A 19027-nucleotide genomic window follows, 5' to 3' on the forward strand; every position below is an offset into this window, starting at 1 on the left:
CATCAAAGTGTAAGTTTAGGGAGAGAAGAAATTGGGTGTCAGTGCTGGGAAGCAGGTAAGTATGCATCCCTTGACAGATCTGTCCAAGAGGAGAGTTTGCCAAAAATGCCCCCAAAGGTGCACAACCCCTTTAACTTACATAGTTACATAGTTAGTATGGTTAAAAAAAGATGTATGTCCATCAAGCTCAACCAAGGGATGGGTGGGGATGTGAATTTTAGGAAAGGGGAGTGAGAACCAGACTTCTACACATTTACAAAAACAAAACTAAACACCAGCTCACATACATTAACATTGGAACCTGTATGAATGATGTCATTCAACGTTATAAATATAACCTATATGTAAGGACCATATTGTAATGGAAACAGAAATAGTGCCTTTGGCTACACAAAAATAAGCAAAGCTTATAAAAAAAATGCCAGACCGCACCAATGATAATCAATAAGGCTTTAATAAATCACATATAAAAGGTGTTTAAAAACAGTGCAGGGAAAAAGGCGGCATTACTGCATGAGAACACATAGGGCAAGTAGACTCATAATTCACATAAAGTGCAAGTGCATAAGATGTCACAAAAAAGAAGTGCATAAAAAGTCACCAATTACCCATAGTATAGTGCTCAGTCCAGGATGATGCCAACTCCGACCCACTTATTGGCACACCCCCGGACGAAGGTATGTCAAAACACACATCGGGGTTGGCGTCATCTTGGACTGAGCACCACACTATGGGTAATTGGTGACTTTTTATATACTTCTTTTTTGTGACATCTTATGCACTTGCACTTTATGTGAATTATGATAGTCATTTGAATCCATGATTCTACCTGCCCTGTGTGTCCTCATCTAGTGATACTGTCTTTTTCCCTGTGCTGTTTTTAAACACATTTACAAAAACATTTAATATTATTTAGTTCTGAATTCATCTTAGCCTTTTATTTTATTTTTTTACTGTCAACTGTTCCTACCAATGCCATGTCCTGAAATGGACTATTCCACAGATTCTTATGGTGAGGAAGCCTTGTCGCCTCTGAAGGCTGAACTTTTTCTTCTCCAGTCGGAGGCAGTGTCCCCTTGTGTCTTTTTTTTGTATATATTTCTACAAGTTAATCATGTCCCTCCTTAGACGCCTCTATATTAATTTAACTCTTTTTAATCTTTATCTTAATTTAACTCTTTTTAATCTTTCCTCATAACTAAGACCACGTTCCTTATCAGTTTAGTGACTTTTCTTTGTACTTTTTCCAGCTCCAGTGCATCCTTTCTATAAACTGGCGCCCAGAACTGTACTGCGTATCCAACCTAAGGTAACTCCAGGTCGCTATTTCAAAGAATCTTTAGAGCTTGTTCACATGGTGGAACCTGCCTCTCATTGTCAATGGGAATGTGCACTGCCTTTCAATCTTCTGTGGATGATTTCCTTGTGCATTTCCAGAACATATCAAAAAGGGACATGTAAACCGCAGCAGGTGTCTGCACATGGATTAGACCCATTGAATGTGGCTAAAGCCATTGGCAGTTCTGCACCAGTAAAAATTGCAGCAGAAACCTGAGGGCCAGCCTTGGCTTTCTGACACAGTTTAACTAAGAGAGGTTTTTAGATGGAAAAACTGCCATGCGAACATCAGCTACATATTATTTTCTGAACCCATCTTCTTTCACAGGGTGATTAGACATCGGCACATACGCAGTAGAACCCGGGACATAAACAAGTCTAATGCGCATGCAGCAATGTGTAATCCCATGGCTCATGTGAAAGAAGACAAGGCCATGCAAAATTATGTAGCTAATGCCTGGCCCTGTCAATCAAACTCCAGAGAGAGTGGCTAGGAGGCTGAAGAAGGGGATCTTATTTGCAACAAGGGCAGCAGGAATGCTCTTGCTGCAGGGAACAGCTAATTTGCATGTTTTATAAAAATATTGGCAGAACTGAGACATGGAATTTTAATATAGATAAAAGGTTGGAATCAGGTGAGCAAAGCCTATTTGAACAGACTACAGACTCTCAAAGACTCCTAGAGAATTCAATATATAATGGGTATCTGTGCCAATAAACTTTTTGAGATAAAGAAATTAAATTTTTTTGATCACTGAAAAGCTTCACCACTATTTGTTATTTGTTCCACCTTGATCTACATGATCTAAATTCCCTTTTGTACAATTCTTTGTGGCAGAAATCTCTGTTTGCACCTATTCCACTAAGCAAATACAATGCACATTTTTTCTATGGTCTTTTTTAGCTCTTCTGCTCCCATAGCCGTCATTTATATATTTGATAAGTTTAGTTTATCATAGGTTAATGTCCATAATTAAACACTATTTTTTTTAGCTCTCTAAATAATCTGTCTAGACTGTCATATTATTTACAGACTTTTACCCCTTCCTATTAAATCTGAATTGAACATTTTAAAAAGCTCTGCACTACAAGTCCTGAAATGTAAAGAAATGCAATAATTTGATGTTTTGCTTAATTATAAGCTTTGAGCAGCTAACCATTGTGTCTGCATTGTTCTCCAGAGTACTGTACTAACGGTATTTAGTAGCTTAGCTAACATGCAAATCCAACACGGTCTGCGGTGGTTCATGCAGTCAATAACTGAGGACTGTGCTGAGAGAACACACATAAATGAGGACAGGGCATGCATTTTTTCCCCATAGAAGAAACCCCTATGGGATAGAGAACTTGACATAAAGGCAACAGTTAGTTCAGAACTATAAAAAGAGTTTGGCTGGAAGGGTGAAGAACATCAGCCACGTCTTTGTGAGCAGTGACAGATAATTAGGCACTTGGGAAGGCTGCAACTCTCAATCAATATCCTAGCTCCAATGTGTGATGTTCTCAAACTATTGAGTGGCTTGAGGTTTCAAACCTATATTCTCACAATATGTCTTATAAACTAAGGAAATCAATATATAACAAAAATTTTGGAAGATAACACTTTTAAAATGGAAGCAGTTTCTGTTGTTATGAGCCGTATTATTTTCCTCTCTGTCCTCTGCCCTGACCGTCAATGTTCTCAATGTTCTCACAAGCCTGTGGCTCCTTGAAAGCATGATGTCAAAAGATGTCACCAAACACATTCACACATATGTGGTTAGAGTGGCCCACCAGAATACTAGATGATCTTCTGGTGGGCCCTTTTTTGACTCAATAATGGGCCCTAAAGGTCCAGCAGCAGACAATCTCACATAGAGCTAATTTTGGTTAAACAATTTCCTCTAAGGTCTATTTCTCATTGGTTGAATCCCTGATTGCCAGAATATAGGTCCCCTATCTTATTGCTTTCCTTAGTGTAATTCTTAGGAATTGCTGTGTTGAAAGAATGGGAGCTTCTGGAGGCACTATGAAGAAGAGCGATCCGATAGAAGATGAAAAGAAGATTTTATTGGTCGAAATCAATGCATTTTGGGATCGTACTGATCCCTATGTCAGGTAAGGCATGCCATCATGAAACACTTGATCTCCACCAATAAAATCTTCTTTTATTCATCCATCAGAACGCTCCTCTTCATAGTGCTGCCAGAAACTCACATTCTTTCAACACAGCACAGTATGCTCAAGTTAAGGCAAAATCTTTTACATGTCTTCATAGCTGTTGTGAGCTCAGCACAATAGCTATAGATGAGTGGCCATTTTGCATGTCTCTAACCTTCTCTTTCTAGTGGTCCTACCCATAGTGCTCTCCTGTTCTGTATTCACAAGAGCTTAGTGTCATTACTGCCATTCTTTCTCTGTATACCTTTTGGCTTGCCTGGCAACTCTGTTTGCCTCTGATCCTACCTGGCACCATTCTGTGACCATATTTCAAAAAAGTCTCACTATTCTGTTCCTGTCCTGCTCAGTCTGGAACCAACTCCGCTTTTTCTAATATTTTATGCTATAGCCTTTAGGACACAACCTTCAAGTGCATTGCAACACTTCCCTGGAAGGGTTCTAAATACCTCAGTACTTTCAGGACCAGGTTTAACCTTGCCCTAAATCCTCCATAAAAATGCTCTCTTGTTGGGTAACAAGCTGATGGATACCGAATGAAGGCCGGCTTTTCATTGTCACTTACCTTTTTAGAAAAATGGTGGAAAATTGAATAGATTGATTCATATGGTACTGAGTCTGACTAATGGGAGATCATGTAATAACTAAGGTACTGAGATGACCTTTTGGCATTTTTGAGGTAGTAATTGAGTCCTCAACTTTATTGGCATATCATGCTGATATCCTTTTTTTTTCAACTTGAGAGATTACCTTAACATTATAAAACTTGTAATCATCTCCCCAATGTAGATACGATGTCATATACACATTAGGCACCCCTCTCACAAGTTATAGTATGTAAGTCTGTATTAAAATGACATAGAAAAGGTATGGAGGATAAATGTTAGTTTAGACAAATGCCAGCCTGATTATCCTTCTTTCTTTCATGTGACATTTACCTGCAAGCCACTTTCACAAATTGCTCGGTGTGACACAGCCTAATACCCATAAGGCATTGCAATGCAATTTCTTCCAAGTGCCTTAATTCCAATCACTTACTTTTTGCTCTGCATGTGTCTACAGCTCGTGGCAAACTCTGATCTGTGACAGCCTGAATTGTAGGACTAGGAAACTTGGCAGCTTGTCAATAGAGGCAATGTCAATTGAGTTATTGGAATTTTGTTTCCCCCCCTTCCCAACCCGCCGTGAAGTGTTGATTACTACATGATGTTAGGATGCTGCAACCTTTCATGCATTTTAGATAACACTAAAAAGAGGAGAAAGACAATCATTACAAAGAGATTTTGCACCTGAAAAAAATATATATATTTGGTCTGATTTAACAATAAATCGAACCCTTACAATAGGCTTGTTAATTTTTTGGGTGATCAACTAGATTGGCTAAAGGATTTGTACGGATGTAGCAGAGTGAACACTTTTAACTAAAATTTTGGGTAGGCACTGAAAATAAAGGGTGCTAAAGTATTTGGTTAGCCACCACATATTGCAATGCGCCAGCTTTTTATTTTGATCATCTTGTGCATCACTATACTATTGATCATAGGGTTTATATTATTACAAGTGCAAAATAAAAAATGATGTCAAACCATTATTGCAGCACACCCTACTACTGCCGTGTACTAGTGCTGATTATGGCACACTTGTGCATATGTAGGTGTACTATAATAAGCACTAGTACACCGTGGAGCAGTGGGGGCAGAGAGGGGAGCCCACCATGTACTGCATGCTATAGTACATATAGTGGAGTGCAGTGGAGTGGAGATTGAAAGCAGCACAAAGGTCCTGGGCTTCTGGTCAATCTCTTTATTCAATGATGTGCGGCTCGACGCGTTTCGGGGGTCTTTTCTATACCCCCTTCATCAGGAGAAGATATATTAAAAAGCAGGAATAGAATAGAATCTCCACTACACTACATTGTCATTGTCCCAGGTGTCTTGAGTTTATCCTGGAGACAACCCCCCCAGTGAAGTGAGTTGATACTTATCTTATTTACCATTTTTACTAGGATCGCATGTAGTGTAGTGGAGATTATATTCTATTACTGCTTTTTAAAATATCTGCTCTTGATGAAGGGGGTATAGAAAAGACCCCCGAAACGCGTCGAGCCGCACATCATTGAATAAAGAGATTGACCAGAAGCCCAGGACCTTTGTGCTGCTTTCAATCTCCACTACACTACATGTGATCCCAGCCGGGGGTGGGGGTGGGGGTTCATTGTCCGAGGTGTCTTGAGTTTATCCTGGAGACAACAACCCAGCGAAGTAAGTGGATGCTTATCTTATTTACCATTTTTACTATGATTATTATTATGAGTTTTATCTTTGCGTCATTCTACCAGCTATCTCTTATCTGGTCCCAGTAGAGGGACCACTATTTTTACCTCCTGAATGCATTTTTCTTTTGTCAGTTGGTCACTGTGGTATATCTACTCACGCTTTTTTTCCTTTTATAGCTGACACAGACTAGCAGCTAGATCTGTCACCCTATACACTCCTATATTACATTAGATGGGATACCTATAATTTAACATCCATCTACATCACATTTTAGGATATTGTACCCCACCCGCTTGGGTGTCGTTTACTATACTGTTCCATTACTATTGGTTACCCAGAGAGTGGCGCTATATATCTTTCTTCCCATTTACCTTTTACCAAATGAGGTACTTTTCTACCTCCTTCCGACTGTCTTCATTTTTGTATAGGTTCCTTATACCTGATTGCTCTGAAGGAGTCTGGAATAAGTTTCCCTTTTTATTGGTAGCAGCAGCAGCAGCAGTACAGTGTGGTTATGGAAAGGGTAGGCTAATAGAGGCATGTGGCTACAACAGTAGTGGCAACAGTAGCAGTATAGCTTGAAACAGACAAGGCAGTAGATGTGTGTGCAGCTGTTTAGGGTTAGTAGTAGTGATGGCTGTGCAGAGGTAATGGAAGTGGCAGTAGTAGGATTGGCAGCAGGGTGTAGAAGCTGTCATGGCAGCAGCAGCGGCAGCCATATGGTATGGAACATAATGAGCAACTGTGGCATGATGGTGGCTGCAGCTGCAGCAGCAGCAGCAGCCATATTGTATGAAAAGTGGTGATGGACAGGCCCCAAGCAGAAGTTGCATGATGGGGTATCTTTCACGGACATTCTTGCGACAGGTGGCAGGAGATCGTTGAGACTGGCAACACGTGGTTTAATGGTTTAATCTAGCATGTTTTCCTTGTGGACCAATAGGCATCTGTGTTGTTTCTGGTAATGACCACACCCCTTGCCTCAGATGTTCCTAATGGGGTCATTTAACCTTCCTCATTTATTGTTTTTTTCTCCCACAATGCTGTGAGGTTTTTAGATTCAGTTTCAGTTGTTGATTGTTGGTGTGTGGATCTCAGCAGTGTTCCTGGTGCTTCAATTGCTCGTTTGAAGTTAAGTCTTTCTTTTCCCTTTTTGTATTTGGTTTGGGATCTGTGTGTTGCATTTCCCTGTTGTGTGTATTAGGCCTGAAGGAGACTCCTGTTTGTCCTTCCTTTTAGAGGAACAGGTAGTCTCATCCCTGCCATTAATACCAGGGTCCTATAGGGCTAGATAGGACTCTAGGTATTCCTGTGTATGAACACACCTACCTCTGGGGTCTGTTCAAACTAATAGTCAGTCAGGATTTTGGTTAGGGTTTTACTAGGAGGTGTCAATCTTCCTTCCCTAGCTCTCAGGCCTGATTCCCTGTTTCCCCCTTACCTCTTATGCTCGGTGTGGTGTTTCCCTCCCACACTGAAGCGTAGCAGTATCATCAGCATCGGCAGATCTATTAATCTGCGTCAGCCAGAGGTGTGTGAAAATCCTCACGGATCTATGTCTCATTCATTTTCACAAAAGTTGTTGATTTTTTTGTATACTGGCAGAGAACTATTTTGTCCATTTGGGTGTGATGATGCCTCCTGCCACGCTAAAATCCCTCTTTGAAATGATACTTGTAGATTGAAAGCCCTCACTGGCAGGGCCCTCTCTCCTTCTGTACCAGTCTGTAACTCGTCTTGTTCATGCTTAGTGCAATTGTCTGTATTATGTATGTAAAGCCCTTATCATATGCACAACACTATGGAATGAATGGCGCTTTAATAGTAAATATTAATAATACTGAAGGCCGTCCAAGACAGCACAGAGAGAGCGTAATGGGCCATTTCTGACCACTGTTCCAATCTGACTGCCCAAAAGCCCATGGGGTAAGGGAGAATGGTATGCACCAGAGAAAGGTCAGAGTCCAGATAGGACTAAACCAGTGTGTTTAGGCGGTACGTCTCTGTTTGCTGATTCTCATTGGCCTGGCACAGCACATGAAAAAAATTGCTCCATCATGTTGATGATACTTCTGCTACTTGTGGTAGTGGAGATAATGGGAGGTGGGTGACTTAGTGGGGGACGAGAGGGACCTTCCAGTCAGACACACGGGCGGCAGCTGCCTGCACTCCAAAAGCTGAGGCAAGCATCCTAATAAGATTTAGAGGAGGAGTAAGCCATACAGTCAAAAATCTCATTCTTTTTGTCCCCCATAAAAATGTGGGGCTTATTAGAAGCCAGGGAGAACTGTGGTCTACCATTACTGCTACTGGCCAGGTGGCTGATGCTGCTGCTACCACCCACATTCTAAAACTCAGATGACAAGGCCTTTTGTTTTGCATTCCTCCATTTTCCAGACATTGTACTATGCTACACAAATTACTAAATGGTACTAGCAAAATTGCAAGTGTGTTTTCATTCATTTAAAGAGGACCTTTCACCTGGAAAAACATTGTGAACTAAGTATCATGACATATACAGCGGCACCCAGGGATCTCACTGCACTTACTATTATCCCTGGGCGCCGCTCCGTTCGGCCGCTGTGCCCTCCGGTATCTTCGCTCACTTGGTAATAGTAGGCAGAGACTGCCCTTGTTCTGCTGGGTGTCTCCTTCTCCAATGCTGTAGTGCTGGCCAATCACAGCGCAGAGCTCACAGCCTGGGAGAAAAAAACCTCCCAGGCTGTGAGCTCTGCGCTGCGATTGGCCAGCGCTACAGCCTAGGAGGAGGAGACACCCAGCAGAACAAGGGCAGACTCCGCCTACTATAACCAAGTCCCCTAAGTCTCCGCCTACTATAACCAAGTTAGCGAATATACCGGAGGACGGGAGAACGGAGCGGCGCCCAGGGATAATAGTAAGTGCAGTGAGATCCCTGGGCGCCGCTGTATATGTCATGATACTTAGTTCACAATGTTTTTCTAGGTGAAAGGTCCTCTTTAAAGACAGAGGTGGAATTAAACGTCCCAACCCTTCTTAAAACTGGTATTTACAATTTACGTTGAAAATAATTTTTGCCGGAAAAGGTCTTTGAACTATACGTTCAATAGCATATGACTGAAATTTTAGTCTAATGTAATAATGTCTTCAATAACACAGGTGTAACAATGCAATGTTTGTGATAAAATGTATTTGTACCGTATAGATCTATCAGAAAGAAAACTGTAGGTTAGAATTGGAGTGCCTTCTTCGGCACACAGAAACCTGGCATAGATGGTTTTGAAGGTTTCAAAATTCTTCTTTATTTCAACTGATTGCTCATGGAGGAGAAGAAAAGCGTGTTTTGGGGAATCTTAAGTCCCCTTCATCAGGTTAAAAATATTAATGGTACACAGAGTTCACACATGGGTTTATGAATTGAAACTGCATCTGTGGGCTGTCCTAAACTTGTTGGATCGCTCTCAGGTGCTGTCACACTCACATAAAGAAACCAGGTCAATAAAACATTTCATGTTTGCATGATTATAAATAATCTAAATTAAAACGTTTTTGTTATATAATTATGTGTCTGTTGATTTACTAATAAAATACTATAAAATGCTCTATAATATAATTTTGAAACCTTCAGGACCGTCTATGCTGGGTTTCTGGGCGCCAAAGCAGGCACTCCAATTATAACCAAAAGCATCTTCTTGTGGGACTGGGCATCTCAGTCTGAATGAACTACACCTGCGGCAGCACACCCGATGACTGCACATCTTGCATCAGTAAGCCTTCAATAGGGTTGTGCCTATTCATAGCACAACCCGGTAAGGTGAGCCTCTATTTTACGCTTTATATATTATACATATTGTGCGCTTTTCCTGTGCCCTAACTACCTAGGCACGCCCGAATATCCACAAGAAAGAAAACTGTGACACATTCCATGCCATGCAATATTATGAAGATATTCTCCAGATATGGAGCTGTGTACTGCAGCAAACTGAGTATCTACAGCTTTGTAAAACGTAGGTTCAAGGACTCTATGTATAGACAAACAGCGTCCCAGAACACGTCTCTTTCCTTTTGTTTCCTATCCTTATAAATTCCTTCTCACAGACTCCATATACAACACTGGCAATATTCAACGCCTTAGCATCAATTTACGTAATGAACTATTTTTCCATATTATTTTCCGACTTGTTTTTCTGTACACAGTAACCTTGAGCCCTCTTTCACTGGTGTGATTATTCTGATATGCATTATTTTCTATGATGTGCTGGCCTACCCGCTTGCAGACATTAGCTAGAGCAAATAACAAGAAAGAGAGTTTTCATTAGGAATTTGCTTCTTTTCATCTAGCTGCTATGCGTGAAATCAGAATATTTTCACTGTGACTAGGCCGTGAAATTTTTAGCGAGAGTCATGATGTATTGTGGGGCTATTAGTGTGATCAATCCCCGGTGCAGGACAACTTCGGGAAACCATTAATAGGGAACTCTGGTTAGAAAGAAAGAAAGTGTGTAATGGTCAACAGTCAACACATAAAAAAGAGAAAGAAAAATAAAGAATAACATATGTCTGATTCAGGAAAATATCCTCTTCTCGCAAACATGCCTCTTGCTTTCATAGTTTTTTACATGGCTGCTATGTATAATTAATAGGTAGCAAAGGGAATTTCTTCTAGTGTAAAACATGTGGTTTAAACACTATCTATTTTGCTAAGCTGTGAGATATAGGTTTATCATCAGAGCTTGCTCTATGTCCTATAAATAAAATGCATGAATCTGTGCTGCAAAATGTGGATTTAATATGAGCGCTTGCTCTCAGTGGTAAAACAGTCTACATCAGGGGAACGTTATGGAAAAGAGTACTCGCTTGTTGAAATCATCTAAGCAGCTTTATGCTAATGATGGAATCATTTGCTGGATTTATTCATTAACCGGGATTATAAATGACCAGAGCTTAGAACAGGATTTCTCATTTTTTCATTTTTGCTCGTAATTACCCCCTGAACTGGTCAAGTTTAAAGAATTCCTTTAATGAATCATTAGTGAATATAGAGAATGATCAGAATTGTCATTCCAGAGATTAATCCAATTGTTACTATGTTAGATGTATCTAATTACATGGACAACTGTGAAACCGAGAAATAGATTTGCTAGAAAATGTTTCTTAAGATGGACAGTGTTTTATGTTCTGTTCCAGCATTTCAAGAAGGCTTCTTTAAAGGGGTTCTGCACTTTGTTTAAACTGATGATCTATCCTCTGGATAGCTCATCAGCATCTGACGGGCGGGGGTCCGACACCCGGGACCCCCGCCGATCAGCTGTTTGAGAAGGCAGCGGCGCTCTAGCAGCGCCACGGCCTTCTCACTGTTTACCGCTGGCCCAGTGACGTCACGACTTGTATCAACTGGCCTGGGCGCGGCTAAACTCCGTCCATTCACTTGAATGGAGCTTAGCCACGCCCAGGCCAGTTGATACAAGTCATGACATCACTAGGCCGGTGATAAACAGTGATAAGGCAAAGGAGCACCGCTGCCTTCTCAAACAGCTGATCGGCAGGGGTCCCGGGTGTCAGACCTCCGCCGGTCAGATGCTGATGATCTATCCAGAGGATAGATCATCAGTTTAAACAAAGTGCAGAACCTCTTTAAGCTTTATCCGCACATACAAATCTAGCAAGGGCCAACATCAGTGGGTAAATGGATTAACCAGATAGTATAACAAACTTTGCACATTGTTAAACTAAGAGTACTTTTACACTTGCGGCAGAGGGTTCCGGCAGGCAGTTCCGTCACCGGCAATCCGGACGCAAACGGATGGCATTTGTCAGACAGATCCGGATGTGAATCCGTCTGACAAATGCATTGAAACACCGGATCCGTCTCTTCGGTGTCATCCGGAAAAACGGATCCGGTATTTTTGCATTTTTAAAGGACTGTGCATGCGCAGATCGGAAAACCGGATCAGTTTTGCCGGAACACTTAATGCCGAATCCAGCACTAATACATTTCAATGTAAATTAATGCTGGATCCAGCATTCCGGCAAGTGTTCACGATTTTTGACCGGAGAGAAAACTGCAGGATGCTGCGGTATTTTCTCTGGCCATAAAACTCAAGAGGGACTGAACTGATGCATCCTGATGCACACTGAACGGAATGCTCTCCATTCAGAATGCATTAGGATAAAACTGATCAGTTTTTTTCCGGTATTGAGCTCCTGTCACAGAATTCAAAAACAGAAAAGAAAAACACTAGTGTGAAAGTACAATATGATAAACTTGTGTTAACGCTCCAGGAATTACTTTAATGCCTGATTCATCTGTAGTACCAGATTTACTAATAGGTCTGAACTTAGCATCTGTCTAAAAAGTGGTAAAAATTGTTACAATTTTGACCCAATTTGGTACAACTAGGATTGCTACACTTTTTTCTGACACTAAGGGGACAGCCTTTGGGTGCATTCACATCACTATTTAGCTTTCTTTTCCTCTTATCTGTCAGAAGGAGAGCGAGAGAGAGACAGAAAAAAAACAGGATCCTGTAAAAAAAAACTGCTGTCATTAGTGATAAGCGAATCGAATGCCACAAAGTGGTATTCGATCTGAATTTCAGGATAAATTCGATTTGCCGCGAAGCTGAATTTCCTCATGCTTCATGGTAGAGAATCGATTTAACCTGAAATAGTGTAAAAAATAAAAATTATACTTACCTCCTCCTTTTGCTCGCGACTTGCCGTCTACCGCCATCTTGATTGAAGATCTTGGCTGAAATCCTGTGCGCGGTGACATATGATGTCACCACGCCAGCTGGTGTGACGACGTGATCTAGGCCCGCGCAAAATTTCACTCTAGATCTTCAAGCAAGATGGCAGTGTAAATTTCACACAGTTTTTATTCTCAGATGCCTCAGATCATGTATGAACGTGACATCTGAGGGGTACAATGATGGGGAGCAGTGCTTTCGCAGCTCCCTGTCATTACACCCGCCACTTACAAAAAAATGTGCTTCATGACGAAGTAATACTTCAAAAATTTTTATTTATTTTTTATTCAGAAAAGCAGCCAAATCGAATTTCCCAATAGTTCACTCATCACTAGTTGTCATCCATTTGAGCCATTTCCGTCCTGCATGCAGTACTTTTTTTCCTGTCTAAAAAATAGGATCTCAGACAGAAATGGTTCAAACGAATGACAACTGATACATCAGGATCCGTTTTTTTTTTCCAGGATGTTTTTTTTTTTTTTTCCCTCTCTCTCTTCTGACGGATCAGAAGAATGCAAAGCTGATATGATGTGATGTGAATGCACCCTTAAGTGTTAGGGGTTGGATCTTCCCAGAAAAAGGCATGGCCTAAGATGTTCCAAAAATGTCAGCCAACCAAGGGTCGGTATAGAGTCAGAGAATTGTGTCTGTCTCTGCACCCGATTTATCATACAGCCTGAGCCCCTGCCCCACAGTATTTTTTATGGCTTTTAATTATTTATTTTTTAAATTCAGACAATTTTGAACATACATTTTTGAAGTCCTATAAAGAAGCCTAGGGGAAGGCCATATTAAAAGATTGGATATTTTGACAGTAGTAGATGCAAAGAAGAATAAAGAAGTATACATCTTTCCATTATATTTGCCCTGTGCTTACAATCAAAATACTTTTGTAACATATTGACCAAATCTACGGTGTGTGAATAAGGTCTAAAGGTCTAAAGGGGTTGTCCACTCCTTTACAAGTGATGGACTATCCTCAGCATAGATCATCACTGTCTGATTGGCAGGGGTCTGACACCCCCCCCCCCCCTGCTGAGCTGTTCTGCAGTAGCTCTACACAGCTCTGTCCATTGTATTGGAGTAGGTTACTGCAGTGCTGTCCCCATTGAAGTGAATGGTAACAGTTCTGCAGTAACCAGCTCCATTCATTGCACAAGAGAGTGAGCTGTGTAGTTTGGCACCGGAGATTATTGAAGCTACTGAACAGCTGATTGCTGTTGTTGGAGTCCCACCAATCAGATCACCTGGAGACCCCCTTTAAAGAGAGTCTGTCACTGTGAAAGTCACTATTAGACCAGACACAATGCCTTGTAGGGCTAGTTCAGCTGAATGTAATGATACCTTTAACTTAGAGATCTATTGTTTCATTCTAGAGAAAAAGTACATTTAATCCATATACTGGCGCCTCTTTATATTTTTGGCGGATCCACCGTCAGCACACTGGGTTATTAAGACTGGCATCTAAAATGCGCTCTTAATACATGGCCCTCATAGTGTATTTCTGATAGACTCCAATGCTAATGCATTGAAGTCTATGAAAGAAGCAATCTAATGATTATTTGTTATATTTTCCTATGGAAAGTATTAAAAAGTGTAAAAATAGAAAATAAATCAAATCACCCCCTTTCTCCAAAATCAAAATCAAAATACATGAACAGTAAAAAAAAAAAAATGGGCCACATGCGAAAACGCCTGTACTATTAAAATATAAACATACTACGGCAAACAGCAAAATGAAAAAAAGTCTAAATGGCCAACTTGCTGTTTTTTGGTTGCTTCACCTTCCACAAAAAAATGAATAAAAAGTGATCAAAAAGTCATACACACCCCAAAATGGTATCAATAAAAAGTACATATTGACCCAACAAAAAATTAGCCCTCACACAGCTCTGTACACATAAAAACAAAAACATTATCGGGGTCAGAATAAGCCGATGCAAAAAAAAAAAGTTTTAACTTTTTTTTCAGCATTAAAGGAGTTGTCCGGGTTCAGAACCATATCAGGTCCTCTGATATGAGCATCGGAGCATTTCATGCTGTATGGCGCAGGGCATAGGCTGTTTGTTTATACTTTTTATACTGCTAGGGGGAGGTTTCCTCCTAGCAGTGTTCCCGGTGACATCACCGGCACTAATGGGTGGGCTTTACCACAGCCTTTGCTGTTTTACAGGCTAGGGCAGTGTTAAAGCCCGACCATTAGCAGTGGCGTCTCTAGCTTTCAAATTTTGGGGGGGCACACTGGGGGCCAGGACAAAAGTAAGGGGGGGGGGGCAGCTATAACAACAATACATTTACACAAGTACGCTTAGAAATGCTGCGATACTTTACCCAATACCTAAAACCGCAACAGGGAAGAAATGTCCTGCTGTCTGTGGTTTAAAAAATAAATAAAAATCATTTAGATTTCAACATGTCCTAGTTGCCTGTGGATGACACTTTTATAGGGAGGGGGATCTGTGGATGACACTGGTATGGGGGGGGGGAAGGGATCTGTGGATGACACATACCGCATATAGCATCTTATGCTATATGTGTCATCCACAGATCCACCCCATGACAGTGTCATCCACAGATCCACCCCATGACAGTGTCATCCACAAATCCACCCCATGGCAGTGTCATCCACAGATCCCCCTCCCTATAACAGTGTCATCCACAGATCTCCCTCCCTGCCGCTCACAGGAGTGTACATTTGACATTTATAAACTGTAATCCATATCCTGCAGTAACTTTAACTTTAAATCAGGATTAAGTGGCCGCTCATCTCTACTAGTACCTTAACCTTACACCACTCGGCTAGCTTCGGTAACAGGGCCAGGCTACAGCCTACAGGCACTGCCTGTTAGTTGTTACTGAGCGAGTGCTGATTTCTACAGGTCAGAGGATACGGATTACAGTTTAGAAGAAATGTACACTCCTGTGAGCTGTCCAGACCAGTGGCGGATCCAGAGCCTGGTCTCGGGAGAGGCACTTCCAGATTATTTTCTGTCCGCCGCCACAGAACAAGGGTGCTTATAGAACAGACTACACAGTGTAGAGGTATACTGTACATTGTGTGGCACAGTGTAGAGGTATACTGTACATTGTGTGGCACAGTGTAGAGGTATACTGTACATTGTGTGGCACAGTGTAGCGGTATACTGTATATTGTGTGGCACAGTGTAGAGGTATACTGTACATTGTGTGGCACAGTGTAGAGGTATACTGTATATTGTGGGGCACAGTGTAGATGTATACTGTACATTGTGTGGCACAGTGTAGAGGTATACTGTATATTGTGTGGCACAGTGTAGCGGTATACTGTACATTGTGTGGCACAGTGTAGAGGTATACTGTATATTGTGTGGCACAGTGTAGAGGTATACTGTATATTGTGGGGCACAGTGTAGAGGTATACTGTATATTGTGGGGCACAGTGTAGAGGTATACTGTACATTGTGTGGCACAGTGTAGCGGTATACTGTATATTGTGTGGCACAGTGTAGAGGTATACTGTACATTGTGTGGCACAGTGTAGAGGTATACTGTACATTGTGTAGCACAGTGTAGGCTATATGTGTATAACATAAACATATTTCACATGAAAACTTACAATTACTTGGCTTGGCCCTTGGGGATCTCGGACACCAACACTTTGTCCGGGGGCTCGGCAGAGCTGATGTGCTTTATCCTAATGAGAAAGATTTCATAATAAGGATTTGGAGAAGGGGCAGAGGGGTCACAGAGCAAGGAGAGGCTGGTGCTGCTACTAGGGGGTCAGACCATGGGGGAGTAATAAAGCCCACCATAATGCCCCCCCAGTAGAAATAATTCTCCTTATAATATGACAATGCAAAAAATACCCCCTTGTAATGCCCCCAGTTGAGCTAATGTCCCCCATAATGTGCCAGTATAAAATACCCCTATATAGTGCCCCCAGTAAATGCCCCCATAGTGCTCCTCTCCCCCCTTCCTCCTAGTGCCCCCATAATGTACCAGTATAAAATGCCCCATATATTGTGCCCCAGTAGATGCCTTCAGTGTCCTCATAATAAAATACCCCTTCTTAGTGCCCCCCGTAGATGACTCCATAGTACTCCTCTCCCCCCTTCCCCAAAGTACCCACCATAATGTGTCCCAGTATAAAATGCTACCTTAGTAGATGCCCCTATAGTGCCCACCAATAATGTGCCAGTTATAAGTGCCCCCAATAACGTGCCAGTAATAAGTGCCCCCAATAACGTGCCAGTAATAAGTGCCCCATCACGTGCCAGTAACAAGAGACCCCCATAACGTGCCAGTAACAAGAGCCCCCCAATGTGCCAGTAATAAGAGCCCAGCCCCCATCACGTGCCAGTAATAAGAGCCCCCCAATGTTCCAGTAACAAGAGCCCCCATCATGTGCCAGTAATAAGCTCCCCCATCATGTTCCTGTAATATGTCCCCCATCATGTGCCAGTAATAAGCCCCCATCATGTGCCAGTAATAAGCCCCCATCATGTGCCAGTAATAAGCCCCCCATCATGTGCCAGTAATAAGCCCCCCCATCATGTGCCAGTAATAAGCCCCCAGCATGTGCCAGTAATAAGCCCCCCCATCATTTGCCAGTAATAAGCCTCCCCATCATGTGCCAGTAATAAGCCCCATCATGTGCCCATAGCCCCCCATCATGTGCCAGTAATAAGCCCCCCATCATGTGCCAGTAATAAGCCTTCCCATCATGTGCCAGTAATAAGCCGCCCATCTTGTGCCAGTAATAAGCCGCCCATCATGTGCCAGTAATAAGCCGCCCATCATGTGCCAGTAATAAGCCCCCCATCATGTGCCAGTAATAAGCCCCCCCATCATGTGCCAGTAATAAGCCCCCAATGTTCCAGTAACAAGAGCCCCCATCATGTGCCAGTAATAAGCCCCATCATGTGCCAGTAATAAGCCCCCCATCATGTGCCAGTAATAAGCCCCCCATCATGTGTCAGTAATAAGCCCCGCATCATGTGCCAGTAATAAGCCCTCCCATCATGTGCCAGTAATAAGCCGCCCATCATGTGCCAGTAATAAGCCCCCCATCATGTGCCAGTAATAAGCCCCCATCATGTGCCAATAATAAGTCCCCCATCACGTGCCAGTAATAAGCCCCCCATCACGTGCCAGTAATAAGCCCCCCATCAGGTGTCAGTAATAAGCCCCCCATCATGTGCCAGTAATAAGCCCCCCATCATGTGCCAGTAATAAGCCCCCCATCATGTGCCAGTAATAAGCCCCCATCATGTGCCAGTAATAATCCCCCCATCATGTGCCAGTAATAAGCCCCCCATCATGTGCCAGTATTGTAATAAGCCCCCCATTATATGCCAGTAATAAGCCCCCCATCATGTGCCAGTAATAAGCCCCCCCATCATGTGCGAGTAATAAGCCCCCCATCATGTGCCAGTAATAAGCCCCGCATCATGTGCCAGTAATAAGCCCCCCATCATGTGCCAGTAATAAGCCCCCATCATGTGCCAGTATTGTAATAAGCCCCCCATCATGTGCCAGTAATAAGCCCCCATCATGTGCCAGTAATAAGCCCCCCCATCATGTGCCAGTAATAAGCCCCCCCATCATGTGCCAGTAACAAAAGCCCCCCTAATGTGCCTGTAAAACTATTGTAAAAAAACAAAACGGACAACCCCTTTAAAACCCAAGAAAACTATACATATATGTTATCATTGTAATCATACTGACCTGGAAAATGAAGGGAACAGGTCAGTTTTACCGCATAGGGTACACCGTAAAAACAAGAGCCATAAAACTGGTGGAAATGTTTTTTTTACTTGTATTTTTTATTCCACCCCATTTGGAATTAGCTCTGCTATAACACTGCCCAGTGCCCACCCTCCTGTTTGATTGACCCTCTGATTTCTGACAAAAGCAACACAGGTACACTATATTGAGAGGCCCTACCCACAGTGCACCAAACCTTATTTGCATAAGAATAAAAAGAAAGATTTCTCAGGATTATAGGACCAAATCTTCACAAGAAAGGTATGTTTATGTTTCGGGGCACTTATCACTGAAACTCATTTTAGAAGTGACCTACTCCCTTTAACCCCTTCCCGATATGCATTATATATATACAGCACAGCGTGAAAGGAGTGTACGGCGCACTGATCAGTAGAGATGGCCTTGCGGTTCTCCCGGCAGTCGTTTTGCAGCGAACTTTGCTCGTTTGCCGAACAGGCGAACATATGGAGATGTCCACCTGCGCCATATTCTTTGCACTGTGCAGAACTTTTACCCATGACACATCCATCAGGTGGGACAGGACAGCCAACGTTTCAGCACATGGACATACCCCCTACCATATAAATAAACCCGATCTGGCCGCCATTTTACATTCTGTTTTTTGTCAGTGTAGGGAGAGGTTGCTGTGTGGAGCAGTGACAGACTGTTAGGAAGCCAAACGCTAGCTAAAAGGGCCACAAAAGTCTTTTTAAAGACTGGTATAGGTGTGCTATCGATAGGTGTGACATACAGAGGGGTGTAATATACTTATAATATACTTTC

This window comes from Bufo gargarizans, chromosome 3 (assembly GCF_014858855.1).
Source record: "Bufo gargarizans isolate SCDJY-AF-19 chromosome 3, ASM1485885v1, whole genome shotgun sequence".
Lineage (NCBI taxonomy): Eukaryota > Metazoa > Chordata > Amphibia > Anura > Bufonidae > Bufo > Bufo gargarizans.